Source organism: Temnothorax americanus, unplaced genomic scaffold (genome assembly GCF_048541705.1).
Source record: "Temnothorax americanus isolate GAGA-0224 unplaced genomic scaffold, ASM4854170v1 Scaffold193, whole genome shotgun sequence".
Classification (NCBI taxonomy): domain Eukaryota; kingdom Metazoa; phylum Arthropoda; class Insecta; order Hymenoptera; family Formicidae; genus Temnothorax; species Temnothorax americanus.
Genome location: NW_027509332.1, coordinates 1 through 16,110, shown reverse-complemented (window position 1 = coordinate 16,110; position 16,110 = coordinate 1). Strand labels below are relative to the sequence as shown.

Below are 16,110 nucleotides of genomic sequence, written 5' to 3'. Positions count from 1 at the left end.
CGGCCGATTTCCGAACGTTTCCGATGAAACGAAATGGCTATAAAGTAGGTGAGCAAGACTAGGAAGCTGGTATATCCGGAGGGTTCACGTGACACCGATCCATCCCCGCATCCGTTTTAGGTACAGTCCGTTGTATAGGTCATGAGGAGAGCTCCGGATTGATAACGCAGTGCCGTAAAACTCGCGCTCGTCAGCGCTCCGAGCGAGGTTTTTTCGGCTCGCGATGTCAAAGTCGCAAATCATAAATTTCACGATTGATCCCGTCGTTGTCCGTCGTCCTTATACTTTTTTTCCTCTGTCCTCATCCATTTAAGCTTTTAGAGTCGATCGGTACAGTAGAGCTTGATCGGCACCACAAAGTTACGCAATGTGGTGGATCGAGTAAATTTGCTCGCGTCACTCTCTCCCCGAGTCTAATTCCTTGTTTCGTTTTGGTCACTCCATGCTCGGGCCAGTAATATTTCGAAAAAATAACAATATGTTTTGTGTGTCACGCGGCGTGATTGCTTGATGGCATTAGGCACCGCAGAGGGGAGCATCCTAAATGACGGGAGGATGTGCGGGAAGTGGCGCGGGAACCACGCCGCTTACCGTCTTGCTGCTCAGAATTTTCACTGGGGATGGACGCCACGTGTCCGCGATGATTTTTTAAAAGTTGGATTTTGAGGCGTCGGAGAAATATATTAAGGAAGCGCGTTGTATTTAGAAAAAAAAGAAATAGTTGAGACGAGTTTGCAGGAGTTTGTTTTAAAAATCAAATTTTCTGACATTCAAATCGTACACGCGGATTTGTCTTTTCATCTTTCACCAAATCGGTACGTGATTTTAAAAATCACGTAATTTAAAAAATTACGTAATGCTGAGAAACACATTTTTTTCTGAAATCTGGATAAAGTTATATAAGAACTACAAAGTTTGTTTAATTGCCTCTTCGTCGTAACTTATGCATGTAAAACATGATTTAAGCAAAATAAGTGGTTCTAAATAAAAAATCAATACTGTATATTAATTATATTGTCTATAATTTTATTTTTATGAGTCGACTTCTTAAGTATATAAGTGAGTATAAAAGTGCATAAGTATAAGTATATAAGTGAGTATCAAATATAATAATATAATAAAATAAATAGCATATATCATAGACAACTTAGATATATGTTATGGTAACGTTAACAAGGTTCACTCATTTTAACATTGGTAATATGGTAACACTAAACTTAATCACTATCCGATGATGATTCACTGGAATTTGAATCACTGCTACTTTGTGAAAAACTTGATGAATTGGGCGATGTATTTTTATAACTATGCTATAACAATTGCGTAACTGAATATAACAAGATATATAACGAGATTGCAACATGTAATGTTCTTGTTCCTTGTAATTTCCCACTCAAGCAAGCAACAATGTTATATAATAGCTATATATTTAATTGTAACAATTATATATATGTAATATTATTGATACATTGAATATATAACTGTAATAAAATTAATATATAACACATTCAAAAACATTTTAAAAATTTGAGTAACATTTATATAACAATTACGTAAATATCGTTTAATATAGCAGTAATGTTATATATTAATTTTATTACAGTAATGTTTTTAATGTATTAATAAAATTATATAATTGTTACAATTACATATATATATAGAAAGAAAAAATGCAAATTTTTTATATACTTTATATATATGTTTTTTAAATAAAAATTTTACAGAAAAATTATGTAGACATTATGCATTACGTTTACATTCAGTTGCTACGGTTTTTTTCTGCATACATATGTGATATACATATATACTGGTGGATCCTAGGATAGTGTTTTGGTGTTAAAACACCCCCTTCTAAATAAAAAAATCCGTTTTGCTGAATCTGTTTAAAAAATCTAGGAAAAAATTAAAAATAAAGTAAAAATAGGATTAGAAGTATCACCACATTCTTGTTGTTGATTCTAGAATAAAAGCTAAGAATATCATACCAAATAATTTTGCCCCATTATTGACATCAGGATCCGCTAGTGTACATATACATATACATATATTATAACATAATCTTACCATAATTACTTTCTAAGCTTGGAAAATAATAAGATTATATATTACAATTATTATAAATAAGTCAATTATAATTAATATAACTTTTCGAAAACAGTTTTTAGTTGTAGAGAAAATAATAAAACTTTTAACTAATATTATTATTATGATTGCAAAAATTACGACTCGAATAATCTTATTTGTACGGCATAATATAAGTACACAAACATAAAGTTTATAAAGCAACACAATAATTAAAAACAAATTAATAAAATAAAAATATAATTCAAATTAAACTCTGGTAAAGAAGCTCGCTCCGAATCAGATTAAAAAAAAAGAGAGGCTCCTGATAACTTAATAAATTAAACTCTGGTAAAGAAGCTCGCTCCGAATCAGATTAAAAAAATAGAGAGGCTCCTGATAACTTAATATTTTCTTTTGAAAAATGTGTAACATAAAGATTAGTAAATCAACGCACTATATGTCGTAGTTATAGATTTCTATATGTTATGTTATAGATTTTTTTTTTCTTCTCGTGCTGCTCGTTGCTTGGCAAACCTGAACCATTCCGCGGAGATTACATCAAATTCGGCTTCAGTTAAACCTGAATGTATAGAACATACAATATCTGCAAAATAAGTTAAAATTCAATTAACAATATTAATATGTGTGTGCGTGTTTATGTGAAAAAGAAATAATTTTAAATAATTATTAACAGTAACTAATAATAAGAAAATATACATTTGTAATCTGAAAACACAAAATTTAAGAACACAGTTAAATAGCATTTTAAAATACTTACCACGTATTATCTTAATAAATGTTAAATTACATATTTTATAATTTGACCGAACACTTTCCCAAGAACAATTTATAGCGCATATATTACTAATTGTTTGTTCTAAAGCACGATGAATATTAATTTGTGGAGTGTTGCTTCCAATTTTAGAAATGAATTTTTTCTGAAATTAACAATAAGTTTATGAAAATGGCATACAATAAAAACAATACGCTATTTATTTATATAAGTTTTACTAAATTCAGAAAAAGAAAGTTGCTAGTGAAATTGACTGAAAAAGTGTAAACATAAGAATAATTCTATATAGAGAATAAAAAAATTCTATATAGAAAACTGAATATAGATTGATTTATAAAATCAGCATATTAAACTTTTTGCAGTGAATTGAATTGTCCATGGAATATTATAAGAATCGGTTGTTTACTTGAACATGAAATAAATAGATACCATTTATTCATTTCAATATCTATAACATAGTCAATAATATAAATCTTTATGTAGATTTGGAAATAGTTGCAAGTAAAAAATGATAACTTACAAATTGGGATGCAGCAGCTTATTCATTTGATTTAATTAAATCATCAAATTCTTTCATGGATTCCACTGTTTTAATTGGCAATAGTGAGATTATCATTGCCATATATCGTTTTCTGCAGGTTCTATATTATTATAGCGACAGGATTCCAATGTACCCAATCTTTTTGATATACTCGTTAGCTCGAAATTGATCTTAACATTTTCTCGTGTGATTTTATCTACGTTTTCTGCAATTAAAAAGAAACATACAGCACATACATGCATTTTAAGTTTATGTACGATTATGCAAACGTCATGCATAGTTGACATTGATAAATATTTAATACATTTTTATAACATATAAAATGACATACGATTTATAAAGATGAAAACTACATATATATAAAATACATATAAAATAAATATCTAAAAAAGCCATATATAAAAAATATATATATATATATAAAATAAGTATAATAATTTATCATAACTTACTTTCTATTCGTTCCAGAATGTTGTAGACTTCTTGTACTGATGGAATCTCTAAAATAGGTATATTATCAAGATCCAGAGTAACAGGTGATGACGACTTATCAGAATGTACAGTTTTCTTAACTATTATTTCGTTAGAGCTACATTTGTTGATATCTGCAGATTATAATCACTTTTTAATATATTTTATACATTTATGTAAACCAAATTGTAAGGTATAAACATACTTGAACATGATAAAGTTTCAGTTTCAGAATTTTATGAAGTAGAAAAATGTAGATTTTTTTGTGGTGCAGGTATTGACAGATTGGCGTGAGTTTTCTGTTTTCTCAGGATCATATGTGGGCATAGGATTTGAAGTAGGACGGTTAATACCTGTAAAAAGAAAGTAAATTACAAAGAATAAATAAGCATCTCAAATATTCAGCATATTATACAAATACGCACTTAAAATTCAAAGTAAATATACAAAACTTACTCTGTTTCAAGTGTTTACTTGACTTCTTATTTCTTTAATTGCTGTTGTCGTCATTTTCTTTATTATTTCTTTCGTCATCTAAATCATCATCATCATCGTTTTCCTTTATCTCATGTAAAATATGTTTATTATAATTCTTCTTTAATGTCCTTTGCCCTCGTCCAAATTTTTCCTCGTCAGTCGTATCATAATGAGAATCTGCAGCTGACTTTCGTGCAGATGCAAGAGACGCTACCCAAATAATAATAATATTAAAATTAACATACGCAATAATAGTAGTACTTATAATAATGTTATTAGGTTAATAATTGAAGGATACAGGCAAAAAAACAATTAAAGTCTACTTCTTGTCAAAATTAATCTGATCATACTATCTTGTAGCGTTTTCAAAAAATTATTATAATTCTTATTTGTTTTGATCTAGAACATAGTTACAATTCATTGAAAGATGTACCGTGACTAGGAAAAAGCGATCATAGTTCATGTGCTTGTGGGAAAGAATCATATCAGAATCAATATGCAATATATAAAATACTAAATAAAGACTAAAAAAGCTACGTTCCGATATTAACTAAATTTTGTATTGATTTTTTCAATAGCTTTCTAAAATATCTGTCTTGAAACTTAAAAACGTGTTTTTTTCGAAATTACTCTGGATAGATTGATTTTCCTCTGTATCCTTTAATTGATATATAATATAAATAATATGCATTTAACATTAAAAGAGAAAAAGAGATTAATTAAAATAATGAAAATATTGGAATTGCAAAAATATTTTTATAAAATTATAACACAACAATATTTGATCATTTAAAAATTGTACAACTGCGTATAATGCTTTTTAGGACATTTAAAATATATATATATATATATATATATATATATATATATATAATATGTAGATATTATACACAAACTCACAGTAGCATGCTGGTAACCAGTTTGCTAGTTCAGATGCGTCCCGAAGAAGTGCGCAAGAAATCAGTCCAGAATTGCGACAAAAGTGCATAATATCTGTGATTGAACGAGTACTTACTGTACTATTGCAGTAGTCTGCTGTAAGAAGCTACTGTGAAATTTTATACTATTTGTTAAAAGTAAACATGTAGCAGAAATGTGAAAACAATATGGAAGTATCTTTTGAGTACAGATCCAACCGGCAGAAACGTGAAAAGAACGTGCAAGCATCTGCCCGTGAGAAAAAGAGCAGTCGAGTGTGCTAGACGCTTGAAACATATTTGCAGCAAAATTTCACAAGTGTATGTCGCTTAAATTGTTGTTTTTGCCGTACAGATTCGACCGGCAGAAACGTGAAAAGAACGTGCAAGCATCTGCCCGTGAGTAAAAGAGCAGTCGAGTGTGTTAGACTCTTGAAACATATTTGCAGCAAAATTTCACAAGTGTATAATGTCGCTTAAATTGTTGTTTTTGCCGTATAGATCCGAGTGACAGAAATGCGAAAAAAGCGTGCAAGCATCTGCCCGTCAGAAAAAGAACAGCCGAGCGCGCTAAACTCCCAGACAGCACAAAATATTTATAAAATATTTATAAAAAAGATTTAAATATTTTGAAAATATATACGTTGAATATTTTGTAAATATTATTATAATGTCCGGAAAAAATAAAAGATTATAATAAATATTTTAAAATAAAGTGTAAATAATTATCATCAATATTATTAAAGTAGTTTTTAATTTATGTTATAAATATTTATAGAAATAATTACTGTAAGTTAAGTGAAAATTGTGAAACTGTTATAGCTTCGTGCTGTGAGATGTAGGCTATACGGTTCATTTTGGCGTTACGAATTTCGAAAAATGTTTGATTGATAAATCAGATGTACGGTATATTCTGCCAAAATAACAAAGATAACGCTCTCAATAACGATAAATAAACAAAACAAGGCAAATGAGAGCTCGTTCGCGACGATGGACGGGCGACAGTAATAAAATATTACAAAAATTGAATAAAATATATATAATAAAGTAAACGTTTCGGTCCTTGATTTGGACCCTCCTCAGTACATATAGCTAGTCGAGTGAAATGCAGTGGTCACAAGTAGTCAAAAATGCCGCGTAATACTTATTGTATTACGCGGAGAGATGGTGTCGTATATCTTATCAATTTGACTGTCAGGTAACTCTTGTGATCACTTTTTAAGGTATGACTATATATATTTGTTTAATTTATTTCTTTTTATGGAATTAAGGTAACAGTCACGTTGAGGATACGAGATCCACACTCTCATAATCGGAGAGCGGAATAACTGCATTTTTGACTACTTGTGACCACTGCATTTCACTCGACCAGCTATATGTACTGAGGAGGGTCCAAACCAAGGACCGAAACGTTTACTTTATTATATATATTTTATTCAAATTGTTGAATTTGTAATATTTTATTACTGTCGCCCGTCCATCGTCGCGAACAAGCTCTCATTTGCCTTGTTTTGTTTATTTTTGCCAAAATCATGTGTATTTCTGCTGCTCTACTTCTTACGCAAGCATCTGCCGTAATTCTTGTTGAATTCTGCTGTATGTGCTAGTTTGCAACAATGCCGCTAGGCGGCGCATAATGGTAAAACTAACTCGCAAGTAAATTTCAGTTGGGATCTAATATAAGCAGGCCTCCGGCGAAGCGCGAAGCAAAATCATGACATTCGCGACAATCTTCGCCAGCAATACAACGCAAGGCTTACCCAACACCACTGCGGTGTTATAAATATAAAAAATATTTTTGTAAATTATTTTAATCTTTCTAAGAAATATTTTTAAAATATTTTGTGTTCTATGGGTAGCAGTAGGCGCTGCTACAAATCTAGCGCGATTATGTTGCATTGCGATTTGCGCAAGCATCTGCCACATTTCTTGCACTATTTTGCTATATGTAAATGCATACACATATCTTCCACAATTCTGTTGCACTACGACGAGAACAAGTTTCTGCCAACAGAAAAATAGTCAAAGTTGGAAATAGAAAACGCATGATCTGCCCGAAAGTTAGTGCACGACTTTCGTGCAGTTTTACAGCAGAATTGCAAAGGATTGGTTACCAGGCAATAACTCAGTCCACCATGGAATCTATGGAATCTATAAATGCCCTCACAGAAAACACCATAAACTTTTTTATACTCCCAATTGTGAAATATTTTATAAAGTTAGAAATAAATTTTAAAAATTTAGTGTAATTCATAAGAACCCGGGAAAAAATATTCATATCTGATCATATATGATCATATATGAATGGCCATATATGGGCAGATATGGAAATTGGCCAGATCTGAGGCTATATGATCTGGTATTATTGTATATGTTAATATCTGATCAGGTATGATCAGGTACGAACTATATATTTATCAGGTATGGACATATATTTTTGAGTAAGTTTCAAAAAACTGTTATATATTTTTAAAAGTTATTTTTTAAGAGTGTGCCACTTTATTATAAAGGTACCCGCGAAAAACGATCTAATATGAATATAACTAAAATCATATTAAATCATATTAAATTTGGGTAAAATTCAAATTAATTCCAGATTTTATATTAAAATTATATTTGTTTAAATACAGTTTTAATTTGCACTTATTAAAATTAGTTATGTAGATTAAATATGATCCACAATAAAATAGGGCTTTAATTAAAATTTAATTAGATCACTTATGTGGATCATATAACACTTCGAATCAAATATGGTTTTAATTTGTATTTAATAAGATAACTTATGTGGATTATATATGATCCAGAACCATACATGATGCAGAATATTTATATATAAGACTTTAATAAAAAGTTAATGTGTTCTGTATGCGACTTTTACTCGATTCAATTGCGACTTTAACCCGAAGGGCCTAGCGGAGTAAGCATGTGAAATCGGCCCTTGATTATACAAAGCTGACATTAATGTCACAAGTTAGTACCAATATGATAAAACTTTCCACCAAATATTATTTAAAAAAATTCATTTTTTTAGAAGTTATGCAAGGAGAAAGTAAAATAAAGAAATATATTTTTCTCGAAAACCACTTGACCGATCTTGATGAAAAAAATATATGTTATGTAGACTAATAAAACTAATTAACAAAAAAAATGTCTAAAATGTTTGCCAAAAAAAAGACCAAAAAAAATATTTGAATTTTTAAATATTTTTTTTAGGGTGATATTTTCGAGGTACCCCTTTGAAATTATTTTTACGAAAATTTTTCTTAAAATGTCCACTATAACATATATTTTTTTCAATTTTTTTTAAATGGTGGAACATAGTTAAAAATACGAAAATCGTAAGCGTCGCGTCACTCCGGCGCACAGTGCAGTGCCATTCCGCGTTGCGGGTGTTCGATGTAACTTTACTAGCACATATGTACGTCTGCAATTAGCCTATAATATGTATACTTTTTAATTTTTATAGTTTTTAGAGTTTACCACGTGGAGGTTGCACACGGTTTTAAACTCCTTATTGGGGTGCTTTTTTAACGGAGTCCCCTCGCCTTTCACTACGTTTCCGTAAAATCAGGGTGCTTTTTTAACGTGAGTCCCTTCGCCTCTCACTACGTTTCCGTAAAATCGGGGTGTTTTTTTAACGTGAGTCCCCTCGCTTTTCACTACGTTTCCGTAAAATCAGGGTGCTTTTTTAACGTGAGTCTTTTTGCCTCTCACTACGTTTTCGTAAAATCGGGGTGCTTTTTGAATGTAAGACCCCTCGTCTCTCATTACACCCTACACCTACGATTTATTTAATCTTCTTCACTATCACACACTGTCTATTACTGGAATGTTATTTGTTTTCTTAAACAGATCGCTAATGGGCTACGAACAATTGGATGCTGCTGTCATATTGCTGCAATTATATATTATCTATTTCATGCAAGATATTTAGCGAAAATTTTGAAACCAGCAGAAATACTGAGCGATCTGTTTAAAAAAACAAATAACATTCCAGTAATAGACAGTGATAGTGAAGAAGATTAAATAAAATCGTAGGTGTAAGGCGTAATGAGAAGCGAGAGGTCTTACATTCAAAAAGCACCCCGATTTTACGGAAACGTAGTGAGAGGCGAAGGGACTCACGTTAAAAAAGCACCCTGATTTTACGAAAACGTAGTGAGAGGCGAAGGGACTCACGTTAAAAAAGCACCCTGATTTTACGGAAACGTAGTGAAAGGCGAGAGGACTCACGTTAAAAAAGCACCCCGATTTTGCGGAAATATATAGTGAGAGGCGAAGGGACTCACGTTAAAAAAGCCCCCAATAAGGAGTTTAAAACCGTACTGCAACCTCCACGTAGTAAACTCTGGAAACTATAAAAATTAAAAAGTATACATATTATAAGCTAATTGCAGACGTACATATGTGCTAGTAAATAAGTTACATCGAACACCCGCAACGCGGAATGGCACTGCACTGGTGCGCCGGAGTGACGCGACGCTTACAATTTTCGTATTTTTAACTATGTTCCACCATTTAAAAAAAATTGAAAAAAATATATGTTATAGTGGACACTTTAAGAGAAATTTCCGTAAAAATTTCAAAGAAGTACCTCAAAAATATCACCCTAAAAAAATATTAAAAAGTTCAAATATTTTTTTTGATCTTTTTTTTGACAAACATTTTGGACATTTTTTTGTTAATTAGTTTTATTAGTCTACATAACATATATTTTTTTCATCAAGATCGGTCAAGTGGTTTTCGAGAAAAATACATTTTTTTATTTTACTTTCTCCCTGCATAACTTATAAAAAAATGGATTTTTTAAAATAATGTTTGGTGGAAAGTTTTATCATATTGGTACTAACTTGTGACATTAATGTCAGCTCTGTATGATCAAGGGCCAATTTCACATGCTTATTCCGCATTTTATTCGCTGATATAAAAGTCCGGGAAAAATATTTATATTTGACAGTATATCAACATATATAAATGAGATATGAACAAATATAAGTTTTACATGCCCATGTATAGAGCATATATAATCATATATGGTTATCTATCGCCATATATGATCAGATCTTGTGTCATGTATAATGTATGATGTGATCATATATGGCGATAGATAACCATATATGATTATATATGCTCTATACATGGGCATGTAAAATTTATATCTGTTCATATTTTATTTATATATATTCATATACCGTCAGATAAGAATATTTTTTCCGGACATTTTATATCATTATATCCCAATATCGTCATATATAGACAGATCTGATCATGTTTCATATCATTTCCGGCCGTATATGAACATATATACTGCAATCGTATACAGCATCATGTCTTGTCATATATGATCATATACAATGTCGATACAGTTATGTATATGGCCACATATAATTATATCTGATAATACATGGCCGAACACGCACATTCTTTATATACGACCATGTGAGGCCAGATACGATTATGTATAGTGTCATATCTGCTACACATAATAATATGTCTGACCATATATGAACTTATATGATCAGATCTTGTGTCATGTATAATGTACGATCTGATCATATATGGCGATAGATAACCATATATGATTATATATGCTTTATATATGGGCATGTAAAACTTATATCTGTTTATATCTCATTGATATATGATCATATATATATATATATATATATATATATATATAATATATGTTTATATATGTTCATATATTGTCAGATATGAATATTTTTTCCCGGGAAAGTACTATAAAATAATTAATATTATGAAGTTTGATAGATTATTTTATAAGAAATAGAGAAATGAAAGAAACAAAAATAATAATGTATTAATAATGTAACGTATACAAGTATAATATACGCAAAACATTTACTCAACATTAAAAACTTCAACTAAAACCAAACCTATACAGCAATATCTAAATCAGTAATCCTAAAACACAAACCTATCAGTATTGTCAGATCATTGTTTAAAAAACATACTAAAATATTGTCTCTAACTTAGTAATTAAGCCCATTAGAAAGAATATAAAACTATCAGCAAATGTGAACAACGTAATAATAAACCAAATTAATAATAATAATTATGTGCTTGCATGCAAAAGTGGAATTATGACAAATGTGTCTTGCAACTCGAGATGTTTTAGTTTCAAACATTTTGTTTTTATGTTTGCTGCCGTCAATTTTTCAATGTTAAAGGGACTTGTTTCCGCAAAAGTTTGAATACCCAGTAGTTCTTTAGAATTTAGAATCACATGGAGTGGTAAAAAATGGTTTGGTAAGTATAATTCGCTTCACGTTTATGTATGGAACGTTATTTATACTATCCAAAATTATTTCTAAAACAAAAACTAATGAATTATCATTCAGTAAACAACAGTTTTCATTTTTTTTTGTAAATATAGTGAACCCATTGAATTCTAAATGAGATATATCATCATTGCCTTGAACTGCTTTTTTAAAATAAGTAATAGGATATGATTTTAAATAGCATTTTTCAGGTGGAAGTTGATTTAATTCAAAAATTCGGTTAGAATATTCTTCTAATGGTTTGCCACAATTTTTTATCCGCTTTTTAATTTTTTGCATGTGATTTTCAAATTTAAAGCAACTAAAGGTATCTAAACAGCCAAGAGTTTTGACATCATTTGCAAGATGTTGTAAGTTATGAACATTATGTGAAAGATATTCGAGTCCGAAAATATTTCTGTACTGTGAAATAAACCAAATTATTAAAGAATGTGCGAAATCATTAAGAACTAATAAACATCGTTCTGGATCCGCGAGTATACGAATAGCTATACCTAGTGATAAAAAATGATTATAATAATCTTGAGATACAAATGGCTTTAACAAAACTAAACCTAAATAAAGCACAAAAAGGCGAATTTCGGTAGCTTTCCAACTGTTAACATATGATAAATTTCTTGGCATTCTTGCAAATTCTTTAATTATATATTTTCTTGAGTCAATTAGATGTTTGTCAATTGAATCGATTGCAGCACTAGGTAATCTTACATTTTTCCTACCCCTAACATAAAATTGCAATAAACGTCTTATACCTAAACCAAAAAGATGCATATAATCTAGAGGAATTTGTAAAATCATATCTATAGGAAGATTTTCTAGAATTGAATCACCTACATGATGCTCTTCTTGACTACGAGTACGAAATGATTTGTTTGTTCTTAATGTAGAATTAATTTCCGGAAACACAACTCGATTACATATAAAATCTCCTTCTTGTGAGCATTTTGAACATGAAAAATAACCTGTGTGACCTTTCGTACAGGTGATCAGTGACTTAGCAGGAGCATCGCATAATATTGCACCGCACAAAATTACCTTTTTTAAAAAAAGGTAAAAAAAGGCGCCAAGTACACGTATAGTAGTGTATATGTTGTTACCTAAAAAAAAAATGAAAGTGGTAGTATTATACCTCGAAAAAACCTAAGTAACAAGTGGTAGATTTTTATATCTCGAAAAATCTCGAAAAAATCTAAGCAGTAGTATCTTTATTTCTGAAAAATTATAACCCAAGTGATACACGTCACAAAATTATGTTACCTTATCAAAAAGAAGAGTCGCGCTTTAAGTGATCTATTACAATTACAAAAAAGAAATGATATCTCTTTAAATTAGAGCGCCAATTACAGAGAGAACATGTATATTGCCTCAAAAAATAATTGTTGCACTACTTTGAAAAACCTTTACATTGTGTCAATTAGAAAAGAATGTATAATAACAATTTTATAAGATTAAAAAATTTTATTTAAATTTAACAAGGGAATACAAGATATTTAAATACAAAGTTTACATGTGTATTTTTTAATGGTCACAAAGAATTACAGAGGTAACAGTACAAAATACAAATATTTTATTAAAATATTTAATCCAACGAGGGAATACAATTTGTATTTAAATATAAAATTTATATATGTATTTTTCAATAGAATAAAATACTTAATCACAAAGAATTACAAAGGTAACAGTACAAAATAAAAATATTTTATTAAAATACATAAATTTTTCTTGTAATAAAACTTGGCGCTGTTAGACCTCGAGATTTTAAATAAATAAGGACAACAGTAAATAAAAATAATTCAGAGAAAAATGCGATGGGAGTAATATTAAATGATTATCAGCGTGGATGTGGGAGTGAATGATATGGGTGTGCGTGACGACGCGGACGGCGGATAATGCGGCTTATAATTAAGTATAGAATAAGATTATTTAATTATTTAAAATTTCGAGGTCTAACAGCGCCAAGTTTTTTTTCATTCAGATTGACCGAGGATATTGAAGACAGTGAAGTGAACGTTTCTGGTTATAGTATAACTAGATGTAATGCTGAGAATAGAAATACAGGAGGCGTTGTTCTATATGTAAGGAATGATATTGTTTACGAGACAGTGTTAGTAAGAAAATTAGAATCGAATTGTTGGTGTGTCGCGGTAGAAGTAAAAGATAAATTATATAAAGGAGTGATAGTGGTAATATATCACTCACCTAGCGCATCGCACGGGGATTTTATAAGATTTTTCGAGGATATAGTAGAGGAGTTAATAATAAAGGGAGAATGCATGGTAATAGGAGATTTTAATATAGATCTTAGGACGGACTCGTTTTATGCGAAGAAACTGCAAACGACAATGTTAAGTCTGGGTATGAAGCAGTATGTAAATGAACCGACGAGAATCACGAAAGACAGTCAAACAATTACAGATCTAATCTTTGCTAATAATAATAAAACAGTGCAAGTAATTCATGAACCTAAAATTACGGACCATGCGTGGCTGGAAGTTGAGTTGAGTGTGAATAAAAGTGAAAGTAAATATAGAGAATTTAGCGCTAGGAATTACAAAGAGTTTGATGAAGAAGAATTTGTTATGTTAGTAAAAAATAAATTACAGGAAAGTCAGGGTTGGCAGTGTGTATGTATGGGTGTGAGTGAGAGAGCAGAAAAATTTGTCAATAGTATAGTAGACGCGTTAGATATAATGGCACCGAAGAGAAAATTTAGAATTCCGAAAGTGTGGGAAGGGAAAAAATGGTTCTCAGATGAAATAAGAGAAGCTGCGGATAGGAGGGATGAGGCATTTAGGCAAGCAATGTATGCCAATACAGAACAAAGCTGGTTGCAATTTAAAGTTAATAGAAATGCAGTAGTAAAATTAATTAGGATGAAAAAGAAAGAATATTATGAAAATATGATAGATTTTAATAAGGAAAATCCTACGACTATGTGGAAAACTTTAAAAGAAATTATTAGAGGCGAGCCAGTATATGCAAAAGAAATAGAAGATATAGATTTTGAAATATTAGATAACATAGATTATAGTACAACAAGGTGCAATATAGCGGATAAATTTAACTTATATTATATACAGAGTATTAATAGTATAATAAAATTTATAATCGAGGATAAGCCTACAGGCGCAGGTAAAAGAATTATTTATGCTATAGAAAATATGAAAACTATGGAAAATTTTGAGAATATCACGATAGAACAGCTAGAGAAAATTGTTAAGGGACTGCCACAAAAGAAAGGTACGGAAGAGGGAATAACTAGCGATATATTAAAAGCAACGTTTTGCGTAATAAAAGAGGAATTTGTTGATATAATAAATAACTCTCTGAGAGATGGTTGCTGTCCAGAAAGTTGGAAAACGTCTACAATAATACCGATTCCAAAAGTAGATAAAGCCAAGAAGGCGAGTGAATTTAGGCCTATTAATGTGTTACCTATATTTGAGAAAGAGCTAGAATTAGTAGTAAAAGAGCAAATTGAATTATATTTAGAAAATAATAGTATTATAACTGAACATCAATCGGGCTTTAGAAAACACTATTCATGTGAAACAGCGATACAAACTGTTATAGACGAATGGAAACTGATAGTTAGTGAAGGGAGAATGGTGGGGGTAATTTTCATGGATCTGAAGCGAGCGTTTGAAACAGTAGATAGGGAAAGATTACTAGGAAAATTATATCAATATGGAATCAGAGGTAAAGTTCTTGAATGGTTTAATTCATATCTAACGAATAGAACTCAGAAGGTGAGATTTAATAATAAATGGTCAAAATTAATGGCAACGGAATATGGAGTTCCACAGGGATCTGTATTGGGACCTTTGTTATTTATACTTTACATAAATGATATAATCAAAGTCTGTCCAGAAGAGTGTAAGATAAAAATGTTTGCCGATGATACTTTAATATATGTAGAGGGAGAAAGTAGCGCAGAACTAGAAAGGAAAATGAATTCGATGTTTGTTATAGTAGAGAGAGAGAGAGAGAGAGAAAAGTGGATGAATATAAATAAGCTAAAAATGAATGCAGGGAAAACGAAATATATGATAATTAGAAGTGTAAGAAAAGAGCTAAGAGGTAATATTATGTTGACATGCTTAGATGGAACTGAGATAGAGCGTGTCGAAATGATGAAATACCTAGGTATAATGATTGACGATAGGCTTAGATTTAGAGATCACTGTGATTATATGCTAAAGAAAATAGGAAAAAAAACGAGTTTTCTTAATAGAATAGGTAGTTATATATCGGCTTATACCAGATGCACGATATATAAGACAATCATAGCTCCTCATTTTGAGTATTGTGCAACGTTACTAATTGACATGAGTGAAACGGAGCTAACCAGGCTGCAAATAGCGCAAAATCGAGCTATGAGAGTCATACTGCAATGCAATAGATATACCAAAGTGGAGCATATGCTGCAAGCGCTGCAGTTTATGTCCATAAGACAGAGGCTATATTATAATGTGTGTACATTTATCTTTAAAGCGGTGAACAACATGTTACCGGAACAATTAAAAGACCGTCTAGAATTAGTGG

The 16,110-nt window shown here is 30.6% G+C and overlaps 1 long non-coding RNA gene across 1 annotated transcript; it reads right to left on the bottom strand.

Moving 5' to 3' along the window:
- Positions 1-1,763: 1,763 nt before the first annotated feature.
- Positions 1,764-6,276, bottom strand: LOC143896714 (uncharacterized). Its single transcript, XR_013256734.1, has 7 exons — positions 5,247-6,276; positions 4,326-4,556; positions 4,075-4,222; positions 3,851-4,003; positions 3,378-3,603; positions 2,843-3,002; positions 1,764-2,668 (listed from the first exon to the last, which is right to left on the bottom strand). It is a non-coding gene; the product is annotated as an uncharacterized LOC143896714 (long non-coding RNA).
- Between the last annotated feature and the right edge of the window lie 9,834 nt (positions 6,277-16,110).